Source organism: Salvelinus sp. IW2-2015, linkage group LG6.1 (genome assembly GCF_002910315.2).
Source record: "Salvelinus sp. IW2-2015 linkage group LG6.1, ASM291031v2, whole genome shotgun sequence".
In the NCBI taxonomy this organism is placed as follows: Eukaryota; Metazoa; Chordata; class Actinopteri; order Salmoniformes; family Salmonidae; genus Salvelinus; species Salvelinus sp. IW2-2015.
This window is the reverse complement of record NC_036845.1, coordinates 7,465,496-7,480,218: the sequence shown is the minus strand read 5'-3', so window position 1 is coordinate 7,480,218 and position 14,723 is coordinate 7,465,496. Positions and strand designations below refer to the sequence as shown.

General features: G+C 44.5%; 1 pseudogene; it reads left to right on the top strand.

Moving 5' to 3' along the window:
* The window catches only part of LOC111964628 (uncharacterized), a 13,743-nt pseudogene extending 10,596 nt beyond the window's left edge, over positions 1-3,147 (top strand).
* The last annotated feature ends 11,576 nt before the right edge of the window (positions 3,148-14,723 follow it).

Below are 14,723 nucleotides of genomic sequence, written 5' to 3'. Positions count from 1 at the left end.
TGGATAATTTTAAAACGCCTCACCTCGCTGCACCCAATTACGCATAATTCATGCAGTGTTCAAGAGGGCTGGCATCTGCAGAACAGCAGCAAGGCTCACCCTGCGCCTGGGGGTCAACTCCCTGCCACCACACTATTCCATTAGGGACCCAACACACACACACACACCACACACCACACCACACACACAAACACACACACCACCAACACCACCCCCACCATCAATTACACCTCACACAGCCAATTCATGAGTTGATCTCATTTGGAGCACCCATGTATAACGTGATTTGAAGCAAGGCAAGGTGAAGGCCTGTAGAGGAAACTTCTACCGAAACAAACTTCTGGGACGTTTTTTGAATCTTGTAACTTGATGACTGTACGTCAAATGAAACATGCGTGCTATCGAATTATTTATTTTTATCCAGAAAAGACTTGCAAACCTCACAATAGAATCCATCATAAATTAGCAATTACTAAGTAACAGTAACATGTTAGTAATGGTCACACTCGTGTGTATACAAATTAAGAGATATATATATAAATGAAGATATACACTGGTGACATCAAAAGTCTCTCTTATATCTGGATGCTTGTGAGCAGGTTAGTTTGTCACTGTGGTAACTGACACCTCCCAAACAGCTCCCATGTCCTCCCTGTGGCTATTTGCATGAATGATGTCACCTCACCTCACCATGCAAACACACCAGACTACTGTAAATCATGTGCAGTGTGGCGCTTTTGTTAGTCTACATAATGTGCTAATTTTGAATACTCATGAGTCTAACTCACATGGTTTGTCATGTAATAATTCCGTGCTCTCCCTCCAACCTTCTCTGTTCATCCGTCTGTTTCAATCCCAGAGTACTGTTGGAGTGTGACACAGGATCTTTTTAAACTGAGTGTCTTGCCCATTGACTAAGGAGTTAGACCATATAGCAATTAGCTTCAGTGATCTTGGAGGAATTTTAACATACTCACTATGACTCACCCTCTCCAATCTTGTCTTCTCGCTATTTCGATAGGACCTCTCTGGAGCTAAACCAGGGATCAGGCCTGCCCCCTGCTGGGAATGAGACCATACTGTTCACTAATCATTTAATGTACAAGTGTTCAATTCATACAACACTCATTAACTTTTCTCTTTTTCTCTTTCTACTCCTCTTCTCTCCAGACACAACAGAGAGCACTACTTATTCGATCTTCCCTCCTCACCCAGAGAGCAACAGTGCCTCGATCCTTCCCTCCCTCCTCTCTGCTTTATTTACTCCTGGTGCCCCTGGTTGCCGCGGTTGCTGGTGTGTTGCTATGGAGACAGAAAAGACATTTCTCGCCGCGGTGAGTCCTTCCGGCGTTTTCTTTTCGACATCCCTTTCTTGTGTTCTCTCCATCTCTGGACTTGTCAACTCCAGTGAGTGATCTGGGGCATGACCATATTATGAGGTCGATGCAATGAATCTGGAAGTCTGCCTCTCACTGTGTGTGTGTGTGTGTGTGTGTGTGTGTGTGTGTGTGTGTGTGTGTGTGCTGTGTGTGTGTGTGTGTGTGTGTGTGTGTGGTGTGCGTGTGTGTGTGGTGGTGTGTGTGTGTGTGTGTGTGTGTGTGTGTGTGTGTGTGTGGTGTTGCGTGTGCCTGTTTCTCCCACAGTATTGAACAGTCCTCTCTCCCACTACTCCGGGGAAGTGGAAAATATCTATGAGAATCCTGAGGATGTCAGACAGGTATGGATTCATGCCTTCTCTGTATCTCAATACTCTGATGAATCTCTGTTCTCTTCTCCCTCTCTCTCTCTCCTCCTTCTGTCTCCCCACCATTTTAATTTCCTGTCTTGCCCTCTGTTTTCTGTCTCTCTTCTTCTATCTTCGTTTTCCTTTGTTTTCACGCTTCTTCTTCTCTACCCCTCATCTAACTTCCTGCCTCTGCTTTCTCTATGTTTCTCTACCCCTCTCTCTATTCTCTCTCTCTTCTCTCTTCTCTCTTCTCTCTCTCTCTCTCTCGTCTCTCTCTCGCTCTGTCTCTCTCTCTGTCTCTCTCTCTGTCTCTCTCTGTCTCTTCTCTTCTCTCTCTGTCTCTCTCTCTCTCTGTCTGTCTGTCTGTGCGGTTATTCGAACACTGTTTTCTCTCCTCTCTCCCTATAGACTTCTCCCAGCGGTTCAGTATACATGGTGAGTTATTGTGTTCTGTTCTCAGCATCAACCAGACACAGAAGCGTTCCCGCTGAGTCTGTGTGTGTGTGGGGAGGTTTAGCTTGTAGTGGCCTCCCTTGCTAGTCTGTCCTCAGTGTGTGTGTGTGTTTCTCCCTCTTCTGTCGCCAGTATATGACCCCCCCCCCCTCCCCAATCAGTCCCTGTGGTTTATTAAAACCTGTCAGTTTTCAACTGTCAACCTTACATAAGTGATATTAACAAATCAATGCATCACACCCAAGGAGGATGCCTTTAAATTCTCTCCTCTCCTCTCCCTCTTGTCCTCTCTACTACCTCAACCCCTTCACTCCCCTTCTCCCCTCTTCTCCTCTCTCATTCTACAATGCCCTCTATGTCTTTCTCTTCTTCCTTCTCCTCCCCTCCTATTCTTGCTGTACTATGCCTCCTCTCATCCCTCCCTCCCTCCCTCCCTTCCTCCTCCTCCCTCCTCCTCCCTCCCTCCCCCATCTCTCTCCTCCCTCTCTCTCTCTCTCTCTCTTCTCTCTTCTCCTCTTCTTCTCAGGACCTGAAGCCCAGAGGAGATGATGTCTATGAGGAATTGGATCGGTAAGAATTAAATAGCCCTGGGTCATGCGTGGTGTGTGGTGTTGTGCGTTTCTGTCACAATTTTCCATCTGCCCTTCACAGGTCCTTTCACCCCATCAACTCTGAACATCACTATGACCACTGTCACACCTGGCGCTGCACATCGGTAACATAATGTCACATAATGCACTGACAGTGAGAAGTGTGTGTTGTGTGGTTTTGGGTGCGACATGCAGCACGTCATGCATGGTGTATACGTTTGTGTGTGTGTACCTGTATGTGTCTGTGTGGTTTAAGAGTGTGTTCTCCTTTCAGATACAAATCATGCAGCCTTCTGGAGACCTCCACATCTCAGGAGTTATCAGCAAAAGCTTGAAGCAATATTATCTCACCTCTGTTCGTATATGGACATTTTACAGTGCCTTGACACATTTTGTTGTTTTACAAGCCTAAATGGATTATGTTGAGATTTTATGTCACTAGCCACACACAATACCCGATAATGTCAAAGTGGAATTATGTTTTTTTGACATTTTTTTTCAACACCAATTGAAATATCTCCATAATACTAACCTAAATGACAGAGTGAAAAGAGGAAGCCTGTACAGAATAAAAATATTAAAACATCCATCCTGTTTGCAATAAGGCCACTAAAATAAAACTGAAGAAAATGTGGCAATAGAATGAGCTTTAAGTCCTGAATATATATAGCGCTATGTTTTGGGGGAAACACAACACATCACTGTGTATCACTCTTCATGGTGAGTATGCTTGTCATCGGCAAGGACTAGGGGTTAAAAAAAAAATCCTAATAGCCTCCGAGTGGCGCAGCGGTTCAGGCACTACATCGCAGTGCTAGAGGTGTCACTACAGACTCCGGGTTGGGTCCAGGCTGTATCGCAGCCAGCTGTGACCGGGGCGCACCATGAGCGGCGCACAATTAGCCCAGCATCGTCCGGGTTATGGAGGGTTTGGCCGGCCGGGATGTCTTGTCCCAATCGTGCTGTAGCGACTCCTGTGGCGTGCCGGGTGCATGCACTGTCTCCAGTTGGACGGTGTTTCCTCCAACACATTGGTGCGGCTGGTTTCGGGTTAAGTGAGCAGTATGTCAAGTAGGAGTACGGCTTGGCAGGGTCGTGTTTCTGATGACGCATGGTTCTCGACCTTCGCCTCTCCCAAGTCCTGTACGGAGTTGCAGCAATGGGACAAGACTGTAACTACCAATTGAATAATCACAAAATTGTGGAGAAAAGGGGTAAAAAGTACAAAAAATAATAATATATATAAGTCGGAAGTTTACATAACATTTCAACCACTCCACAAATTTCTTAACAAACTGAAGGTGTACCTGTGGATGTATTTCAAGGCCTACTTCAAACTCAGTGCCTCTTTTGCTTGACATCATGGGAAAATCAAAAGAAATCGCCAAGAGCTCAGACAAAATTGTAGACCTCCACAAGTCTGGTTCATCTTGGGACCCATTTTTAAATGCCTGAGGTACAACGTTCATCTGTACAAAGCAATAGCGCGCAAGTATAAACCCATGGCCTACGCAGCGTCAATACGCTCAGGAAGGAGACGCGTTCTGTCTCCTGGAGATTAACGTACTTTCGTGCGAAAAGGCAAATCATCAAGACAACAGCAAAGGACCTTGTGAAGATGCTGGAGGAACGCGGTATAAAAGTATCTATATCCACAGTAAGAAACAAGTCCTATATTGACATAACCTGAAAGGCCGCTCAGCAAGGAAGAAGCCACTGCTCCAAAACCGCCATAAAAAAGCCAGACTACGGTTTGCAACTGCACATGGGACAAAGATGGTACTTTTTTGAAGAAATGTCCTCTGGTCTGATGAAACAAATAATAAAACTGTTTGGCCAAAATGACCATCGTTATGTTTGAAGGAAAAAGGGGGAGGATTGCAAGCTGAAGAACACCATCCCAACCGTGAAGCACGGGGGTGGCAGCATCATGTTGTGGGGGTGCCTTTGCTGCAGGAGGGACTGGTGCACTTCACAAAAATAGATGGCATCATGAGGTAGAAAATTATGTGTATATATTGAAGCAACATCTCAAGACATCCAGTCCAGGAAGTTAAAAGCTTGGTCGCCGCAGGGGTCTTCCAAATGAGAATGACCCCAAGCATACTTCCAAAGTTCGTGGCAAATGGCTCAAGGACAACAAAGTCAAGGTATTGGAGTTGTCACGACTTCTACCGAAGTGGCGCCCTCTCCTTGTTCGGCGGCGTTCGGCGGTCGACGTCACCAGCCTTCTAGCCATCGCCGATCCACTTTTCATTTTCCATTTGTTTTGTCTTTGTTTTACAACCTGGTTTAAGTCCCCAATTACATGTTTCATTATTTTAACCCTCTGTTTCCCCATTGGTTTTGTGCGTGTTTGTTTATTGTATTTCGGTTCCTTTTGTGTGGGCTTGGTATAATACATGTATTTTGGTATTTTGAGTAAAGTTACTTTTATTCCATGGTGCTGGGGCTTACCCTGGTTGGCCTGTCATGATCCCGCTATGATCCTGCTATTTCGTGGCAACAGAGGGCTCTCAAGGGGTGGTCACGAAAGTGCTCGGGGAGGTGTTAAGGGGTTTCCGTCAGTGCTACTACGTGGAAAGTCCCAGACCAGGTCTCCACCGTGCGTATCCCCTCTGAATATGCTGATTGGCTCTCGCTTTCTGTAGAAGAAAGCGACTCAATTACCACCTCATCGACGGGGGGATTGTGCGATAGATCTCCTGGTAGTACGCAGCACTTCCCAGGAGTCACGTGTATCCCTGTCACAGGAGGAGACGGCGGCTATGGAAACATATGTCTCCGAATCCCTGGAGCAGGGGTACATTCGGCCTCCACTTCACCTGCCTCCTCGACTATCTTTTTGTGAAGAAGAAGGATGGAGCTCTGCGCCGTGCATTGCCCATCAAGGTATCAACCAAATCACTGTGAGGTACAACTACCGCTGCTCTCATAGCCAGTACAATAAGAGTCAAGGCGCGCTTCTTTCACAAATATTGGATCTCAGAAGCGCTTACAACCTGGTGCGTATCCGGGAGGGGGACGAGTGGAAGATGCATTTAGTACCACCTCAGGGCACTATGAGTACCGTCGTCATGCCGACGGGTTGATGAATGCTCCGTCAGTCTTCAGGCTTTGTAGACAAGATTTTCCAGGACCTGCACGGGCAGGTGTAGTGGTGTATATCGACGACATTCTGATATACTCCGCTACAACGCGCCGAGCATGTGTCCCTGGTGCGCAGGGTGCTTGGTCGATCTGTTGGAGCATTGACCTGTACGTTCAAGGCTGAGAAATTGTCTGTTCTTTCCAACAGCGTCTCTTTCCTGTGTACCGCATTTCCACTTCCAGGGTGGAGATGGAGAGTGACGCTCGCATTTCAGACTTGCGTAATTGGCCGACTCCCACCACGTAAAGGAAGTGACAGGGTTTCTAGGGTTTGCAACTACTACACCGAGGTTTATTCCGGGCTTTTGGTCAGGTAGCCGCTCCCATTACCTCACTGCTTGAGGGGGGACCAGGTGAGACTGTCCAGTGGTCCGGTCTGAGGTCTAGTACAGGGCTTTTGTGTCACCTCGAAAGGCTCGGGTGTTTAAACCTCGCCTCTTCGTGCTGGCTCATCCGGATCCCTCTTTGGCGTTCCATAGTGGAGGTTGGACGTGTCCCGAGGCTGGGATCGGAAGCCGTTGCAGCTGTCAGCACTCGGTGTACGTTCCACCAATAGTCTCCGCCCCTGTGCTTTCTTCTTTTCGAAGAAGCTCAGCCTGGCGGAGCGAAACTATGAATGTTGGGGGACCGGGAGCTTGTTGCTTTGTTGTCAACGGCCTCTTGTCAAAGGCCCTGAAGGCGTGGTAGACGTTGGCTTTGAGGGGGTAAACATCCATTTTCCTCAAGTCTGGACTGTATGGCTCGAACAGCATAACGCCGGTGCGTCCTGATGTCCAGAGGGGAGCGGAAGGATACCTCCGCACCTCAGACTCCGGAGTGGACCAGCCCACCCCGGCCATCGCCGATCCCATCTTTTCATTTTCCGCATTTGTTTTTCTTTGTTTTTACACCACACTGGTTTTTCAAGTCCCCAATTACATGTTCATTATTTAGAGCTCTGTTTTCCAAGGAGTGTGTCAAAGCTGTTCATCAAAGCAACGGTGGCTACTTTTGAAGATCTCCATATACAAAATATATTTTGAGTTTCTGTTTAATCTACTTTTTTTGGTTTCCTACAATGAAATTCCATAATTCGCATTCCCATATCGGTGTTAATCTCATAGTTTGATGTATTCGCTATTATTCTACCAATGTCGAAAATAGTACAAATAAATAAAAACACTCTGAACAATGAGGTTAGGTGTGGTCCCAATACTTTTTGACTTGGTACTGTATTATATAAAATGGAATAGTAGCTAAGCACAGGCAAAATCTAGAGGAAAACATGTTTTCCACTTCTTTCAATTTATGGTTGTGTTAGATGGGTGAGAAAATTTTGGAATTCAGCTGTATACGGAAAAATGGTAGAATAGTCAAGAGGTATGAAAGTTATGGTGATATTGATCACTGGCCATAGGGAAAGATTCTGGGCTGGGGGAAATGTAAAAACCTTCACCATGGACTTTTGTGTCTGTCTGTTTTCAAATTAAACATCCAGCCAAATAACGGTCAATAGGAATCTTATTGTCTATTTTTGTTTTTTTTTTTTTTTTTATCCAAACCGAATCTCCATTGTCACAATTTTGTTTATTGGCAGCCATTTTATTACGCAGTAAAATTTAAAAATTATTTATTCCTAAACTCATGATGGAAAGTGACAAGTTTCTTCCGAGAAAGGGTTAGATTGGGGAATTGTGAAAGTGTTGTTTGAAGAGAAAGCGGTTCGAGTAGCAGCTAGTGAGAAAGATGAGTGGACAACAGTGAAGCCTCCGAATAGTACATAAATCGGCTAAATTAAATTTGTGGAAAATTAGTCGTTGCCTTGTTGGACGTACGTTTTTTGGTAAGTTAATGTTCACTTGGGAAACCCTTTTTGAAGTCACGGAGGATTGTTGAAAGGAAGGCGTGGGAAAAGTGGAATGCAGTCAAAGTAACCCAGGAGTGGTATAGGTGTTTAAGCACGTTGTGACATTCATGCTGTTAAATACTTTATAAATACATTTTAATTTGATACCGTGTGTGTATCAAAGAGCAAAAGGAGCGTGCAATTTGCTTGTCGTAATTATCGATGCATGAAGTGGACAGCTTTGAATTTTGAGCAGGGCAACCGGTATAAAGGTGTTAATCTCTTGCGTCCTATTGCGACAGTGATAACTCAACTATCCCTTTCGCGCAAAAAACAATCCAGGAGTAGTCAATGCATGTCGCTTGACACGTATGGAGAAATTGGGAAAAGGAAGCAACGTTTATCTTGTTTATTATTTATGTTTGATGAAGCAGTTTCTACCTCTCGCCTATGTAAAACTTGGAATTAATATAAGTAGCGTTCCGTGCAAACCCGTGCCAATGCAAATGAACATTTACAGAAAGTTTGTAGTTTGGCCACGTGTCAAGTGTTTTGCAGACGGGAAGGAATATGCTATATGAAGTGGTCTGGTGGAATGTATAAATGTTGCTAACTGTGGTTGGAGGTCATATTTACGGAATTCCCAAAGTGCCCTGTTAGGGTGAATAAATGTTTGAAGGTTGTCAAAGGATCAGTGCCTGTACTAGCAAATAATCTTATCTGGGAGGCGGTGAAGAGAGTTGCCAGGGGCCAATCAGCCCACAGTTCTGATAGAAGATATGGCGGTGGATGCACCGCAAATGTTATAACATTCAAAGTGGATCTGGCATACCACTTACTGTGAAGATAGGTGGATCTGTGTAGCATTTCATAGCCAACATTATTAATTGTAACTCGCACAAGTGTCCAAGAAGCTGTGAAATCAATTAGATCTGTACAGCTGAGTAAGACTTCATGGGCACGAAGCCCTGCTAAGGACCTACCTCCGCCAAAGAAATATATGGCCTACCTTCTCACAGGATCTTTCTGGAGCCTGTGTACGTAACTGATTAGAACACCGAAAAGCAGGCTGATTTTATGTTTTAATTCAAAAATGTTTTTTGAAGCGTTTTGGGTATGGATTCTTATTTGTCCCTCGCCGCATTATTTCCCTTTAATTGGATATTATTTTATTATCACCTGTAGCAGTAGGTGGCGGAATGCACATATAATGGTTGCGATAGTGCTATTATACGAAAGAAGAAAACGGCCTTGGACTTTGTATGGTTTGGAATTTACGTCCTGTGTCGGCTACCGGGATGCGATAGAAATGGCCCGGCTTGGATGTGGTTTCGCTGCTTTTTGGGGCCTTCATCTCCAGTATGAGTGCCCGTTCACAGGAGGAGTCTTCCCGACCCGCAGGAAGCGCAGGCAAGGAGGGTAGGCTCAGCGGCAGATACCGTGCTTTTGACTCGACCAGTGAAGAGCTAGGTAATTGTAACTTTGTTTCGACGCTAGCACTAAGCCTCTTCGCTCCGGCCAGGACGTGTCAGTCGTGTCTTGAAACTGCTGTCCATCACTGACAGGGGTGACGATGTGAAAATAATTAGGTCATAGTTAACACATTTGGGAATGGTAATGCTAGATTCCAAGGAGATTCAAGTATTATTATGGTTATCTTTGCGTTGTTGCAGGTGATTCATGCAGCAAGCACGTAACCTAACCGTGTTAGCTATCGCTAGGTAGCTAACGTTTAGCTGTAATAGTTAGGTCAGGTAATCATTGCAGTTATGCCAAGTTAGCTGGCTTGGCTAGTCACCACTTTCATTTAGCAACTAGGCTTTAGCTAACTACTTCCCCTTTCTCTTACCTAGCTCCCATGGATTGCGACTTTATCAACCCCAGAGCCTGGAGAGAAACCACACGACACATCCTCGGTATGGGTCAGTATACTAACTAGCAAGTTACCTACCACATCGTATTCTAATTTGTTGATCATTATATCTGTTTTGATTAGCTTGAGAACAAACTCTAATTCTTACTATTATGCACGTGCCTGCACTGTAATATCACGAGCTTTTGTTTTTCCCTAATATTGAAGCCACAGGTTAAGACAAGTAGCGAAGCACTTGCATAGCTATACAGATAGTCTATCAACATTTCCATATCTTTGTGTTGAAGATTGTAACTGTTCTCTTGGGTGTGTTCTCCGCTCCAGGCGTCATCTTTGTGGTCTCTGGTCTATACTACAGCTCCCCTCTCCTCCTCTGGCTACCTTACAGAAAATAGTAATGTTGGTGCTGTGTTTCGTTCATGTGATATGAAAGCGTAAACAAAATGACTCAGCCCAGTGATGCTCTTATTGGGTTTAAACTCATTAATGAACTCCCCAGCTGTAGGTATAGGGTAAGTATCTGCGGTAACTGGCTAGTGGTGTTATAGTTTGACCGTAGGACAATGTTGTGCGATGCTTAGTGGCAAAGAAAGACGGAAGCAACATGCGCTCGATTACTGGCTTTTTTTTTGTCTCTAATTGTTTGTGTAGTGTTCGTAAAGCCCTACCCGTTGCTGTGTGTTTCGCGGTTTTTTACATTCCTGCAGCAGTAAGCTGGTCCTCAGTCAGTCAGTTTATGGTGGGCACAGTAATTGTGTGTCTGCTGGAGTCCGCCTTTCTGAGAGGTGAAGAACTTTACACTCTTTTTACTGAAACTTGTTATTTGCGCTCTTCCTTGGATTGGTCCTGGTGTTTTGAGAAAATCCTCTGTGTTTCAATTCTCCCCCCCCCCCCTCGCCCACCCCACCCCAATAAAATATTATAGCATCTCAAACCTAATTGTGAAGCAGTAATGTTACTTGTTCTTGGTGTTCTTCATCTACTAAATAGGACATTTGGATTGTGTGTGATCTATGCTACAGGTATATACGATTGCATTCCTGTGGGGTTTACGATTTTCCAACACACTGAACTCCCTCACCAAGGTGTGGGTCCTATCAGGTACACTAAGTACAATCCCCTGAGACCTCTCTGGCCACTCGCAGCTTCCTCTCCTTCCTTTCCCTCCCTCTTCAGGTTGGCGGACGGGTGGAGGACTCTGACGTATTTCATCATTTCATTCTCATTCCCTGGGTAGGAAAACCAGGGAAGACCCACTACACGCTCTAGCACACAAGGTTAACACTGCTATGGCAAACAGTCTTTGGTCAATAGTTGGGGCTTGCGGGTCTTCAAAATGATCACCTTTACCTCCTCATTATGGTGTGTTAATTGTTCCTACACCAGTCTCTCTTTATGTCATTTTTGATATTATTCCCTCAGGCCGTTTTTGCTAGTGGTTTTTTCAGATTATCTTGATTCCAGAAACGCCACAGCTATTCTTTCTGAGCACTAATTTGAATGTACTTGTCTGTAGATAAGGCTGGCCTGCTAGATTTTGACTTCTCCTCCTGGCCTGGCAGACTTCAGCTGGGAAGAGTTCAGCAATCCGTGAGTTGTGTGTGTAATTGCCGTATGTTGTGACCTTTTGACACTGTGTTAATTTTTACACTGTGGAGTGTAGTTTTTTTTGTATGAAATACACCAGGTGATACAGTAACTGTTTAACTTAGGGAGGAAACTGTGTCTGGGTTATTGATTTGGGAGCGTAAGGCTCTTATTTTTCACTATATTAATACTTTGATTTTTGTTAAATATCCTTCTAATCACATCGCCTGTGTGGTAGTAAGCGTCTTGTCCCAAGGCCAGGAGTGTCTCTACTGAGCCAGAGCCCAACTGATGAGGGGCAGCCAGACATAGCGTCCTCAACTCTTTACGCACTCTAACCATGCCACATCGTCAGGTATAGACAGACTACAATATCACAATACACTGTAACTCACCAGGGCTTGACATTACCATTTTTAGTCCACTTTCCTTTGGACAAGTACAGGACAGGGTTATGTTATTATAAATGTTTTAACTTGTGGTGAAGAACTTTTTGGAGGGAAGTGGGTGGGGGGTGACAAGTATGTAACATCCAATTGGCCCAAAAAGGTTGGTACTTGAAATATTGTTGTATGATGTAAAATTTCCTTCATTACTATAAACATATATCTTCTGCCATTGTGGCCTTTGATGCAAGACAACTTAACCCCCGCTCCCGCAAATGTAAAAAACGCACTGATAGACCTCACTGTTTAAAAACCATTTGGTCCGTCACCCTCCTCACCCTTGGAGAGCTACCTGGTGGTGCAGGCTTTGGATCCACCCTGCACAAATGCACCAGTCGCTTTAACTCAAGGTCCTGTTGAGGACTGATATTATTTTTTCGAAGCAGGGACTGGAGCGGAAGCCTTGCACACCCCAGTAGCATCTCCTGAGGATGGTTTGTCCAGTCTTATTATAACAATGATTCCCTCATTAAATGAACCAGGGATCAAATGGCTAGGTTTGGTGAAGGTTAGCTAACTAAGATGTTTTATCTATTTGTAAGCGTTAAAATGTCAGGGAGATCCTTTGATACACATTGTTCTTGTCAATTGGGCTAGATTCTTAGAAATATATATTTGTAACTTTGTCAGCAATTACAATGCCCAGAATTGAAAATAGATGAGAATCCTAGTAATTTTGAGGGCTCTGAGACTGTTTTTAACAACGTGAGTATGCCTGATGGCATTTTGGTTTTCATCATCCTGTCTCCCATTTGCGGGTTTATTACACAAGTGGCCAGTTGGGATAAGTTATTTTAGTGACATCGGTACATATTGATCAATTGACATTATACATGCTAAGTAGTTAACTTCAGTATTATTATACTTATAGTCTTCAAACTACAACAAAACTGTTTTGGAATTGGACTATCTAGTTAGTCTGTTGTATATCGGATGGGGTGATGTGGTTAGCGGCTGCGTGGGCGGGCGGGTCTAATTTGTCCCTCTTTCTTTCTGCTTTCTTTTTTTCTCTTGTTGTTCATTATTTTTACTGATCTTTCTTTTTTTTTTCTTCGCTGTTGCATACATTTCACTGGTGTTACGCATTCACTTCTGTCCATGACTTTTTCCGGATTTACATGCGACACAAAAAATACGCGTAATAAGTGGGCCACAATGACCTCACCTACAAGCAAGGTGGGAAGTATCAACAATGTGCACATTCGCGGCCTCACTTTGATCTCAAAACGGCATCTCTCGACTCACCTATATTTGAAAGACAACTCCGTGCATTGTCAATACAGGCTTTTCCAATAATTCCCTAACGCCCGATGCGCTCCTGCTTTCATATTGGATTTTGTGTGAGTATTTACTATGTGTTGGTTTTCATTACATTTTTATTTTTTTTTTTTTTTCTATTTTCTGTGATGGATTCACTTTAGATTTCTTTTTTTTTCAGTTCTTGTTAATTTGTTGTTACTATTCTCTTTTTTTTTTTCTTTTATTTATTTTTTATTATTTTTGTTTGCATCTTATTTTATATTTTGTCCATTCGGAGACTCTAAATCTATGTTCTTCTTGTTCGCCAATCTTTAATTATTTATTTTTTTCGTGTCCCGCGCTCAAGTGTGCAATGTCGACTGTCTGCATGCCACTTTGTCAGGTATAAAACAGACTACAAAAACCCACACACACTGTACTCTACGTGCACATCGGGTCAGGGGGTACGGTGGGAAACTAAGACTGACGACATGCAGGAGCAGAAGGAAGAGTGAGTGTGGAAGGGAAAGCGCACAATAAATTCAACGATTAATCAAAGATTTTACTGAGTTAATTTATGTTAGAGATATTCAGAATTAAAAAAAATTCATTAGGACCCTAATCGATTTCACATGACTTGGGAATAACAATATGCATCTGTTTTGGTCGTCAAACTTTTTTTTTAAATATACAAAAAATAGGGGTGTGTAATTAAGAAAACCAGTTAGTTTTTTGGTATGGCAACCAATATTGCCTCCTGCAGAGCGACATGTTCATGTGCGGACTCGGGTTATGGAGTTTGATCCAGGCGCTGTTGATAATGTGGCTCTCTCTGGGGATGGTTGTCCGCTCCCTCTTCAAATGGGCTGTGCGAAGTTGCTCTTATTATTAGTGGGAACAGTTTTGTAACAGCTTGTCGATAACCAGAGTCATCCAAACATGCTCATCGGGTGAGATGTCTGGTGAGTTATGCGGGCCATGAAAGAACTGGGACATTTTCGAGCTTCCAGGAATTGTTGTACTAGAATCCTTGCCGCATGAGGCCTGTTGATGCATTTATCATGGCTGAAACATGGAAGGTGAATAGCCGGTGGATGAATGGCACGATAATGGGCCTTATCTTTGCCTGGCCATAACCATAACCCAGCGTTTCCCAACTCGGTCCCTCGTGACCCCAACATGGGTGCAATGTTTTTTTATTTTTATTTTTTTTCTAACACTAACAACAGGTGATTCAATAAAAATCAAAGCTTGATGATTAATTTTGAATCACTTTTGTTGGGTAAGTGCTAAGGCCCAAACCAAACGTGCCCCCTTTGGGTCCGAAGACAGTTTTTTGGGAAACTCCTTGCCATAACCCAGCGAACACCATGGGCACTGTTTGACATCAGCTTACCCCATCACAAACGCCCGTACACATGGTCTGGTGGTTTGTGAAAGGCTGTTGTGTTTCGGATTCTGGACATCACTGAACAATTCTCTCCAAACAACCTGTTTGTCGGCTGCGCTTTTTTGGTAAATAATTAACATTCTCTGGCAAACCACTCTGGTTGGAAGTCCCTTGCGCTGGTCAGCATGCTGCCTGCCAAACTCTGGGCACTACGCCTTTCTTTTTCTTCCTTTTTTCTTCTTTTTTTTTTGTTTTCATTGTTGGGGGGGGGGGGGGGGGGGGGGGGGGGGGGGGGGGGGGGGGGGGGGGGGGGGGGGGGGGGGGGGGGGGGGGGGGTGGGGGGGTCCCAGGGGGGGGGGGGGGGGGGTCGGAACGGGGTGGACATGGGGCTGTTGTGGGGGGGGGGGGGATGGGTGGGGGGGGGGGGTGGTGTGGGTGTGGGGG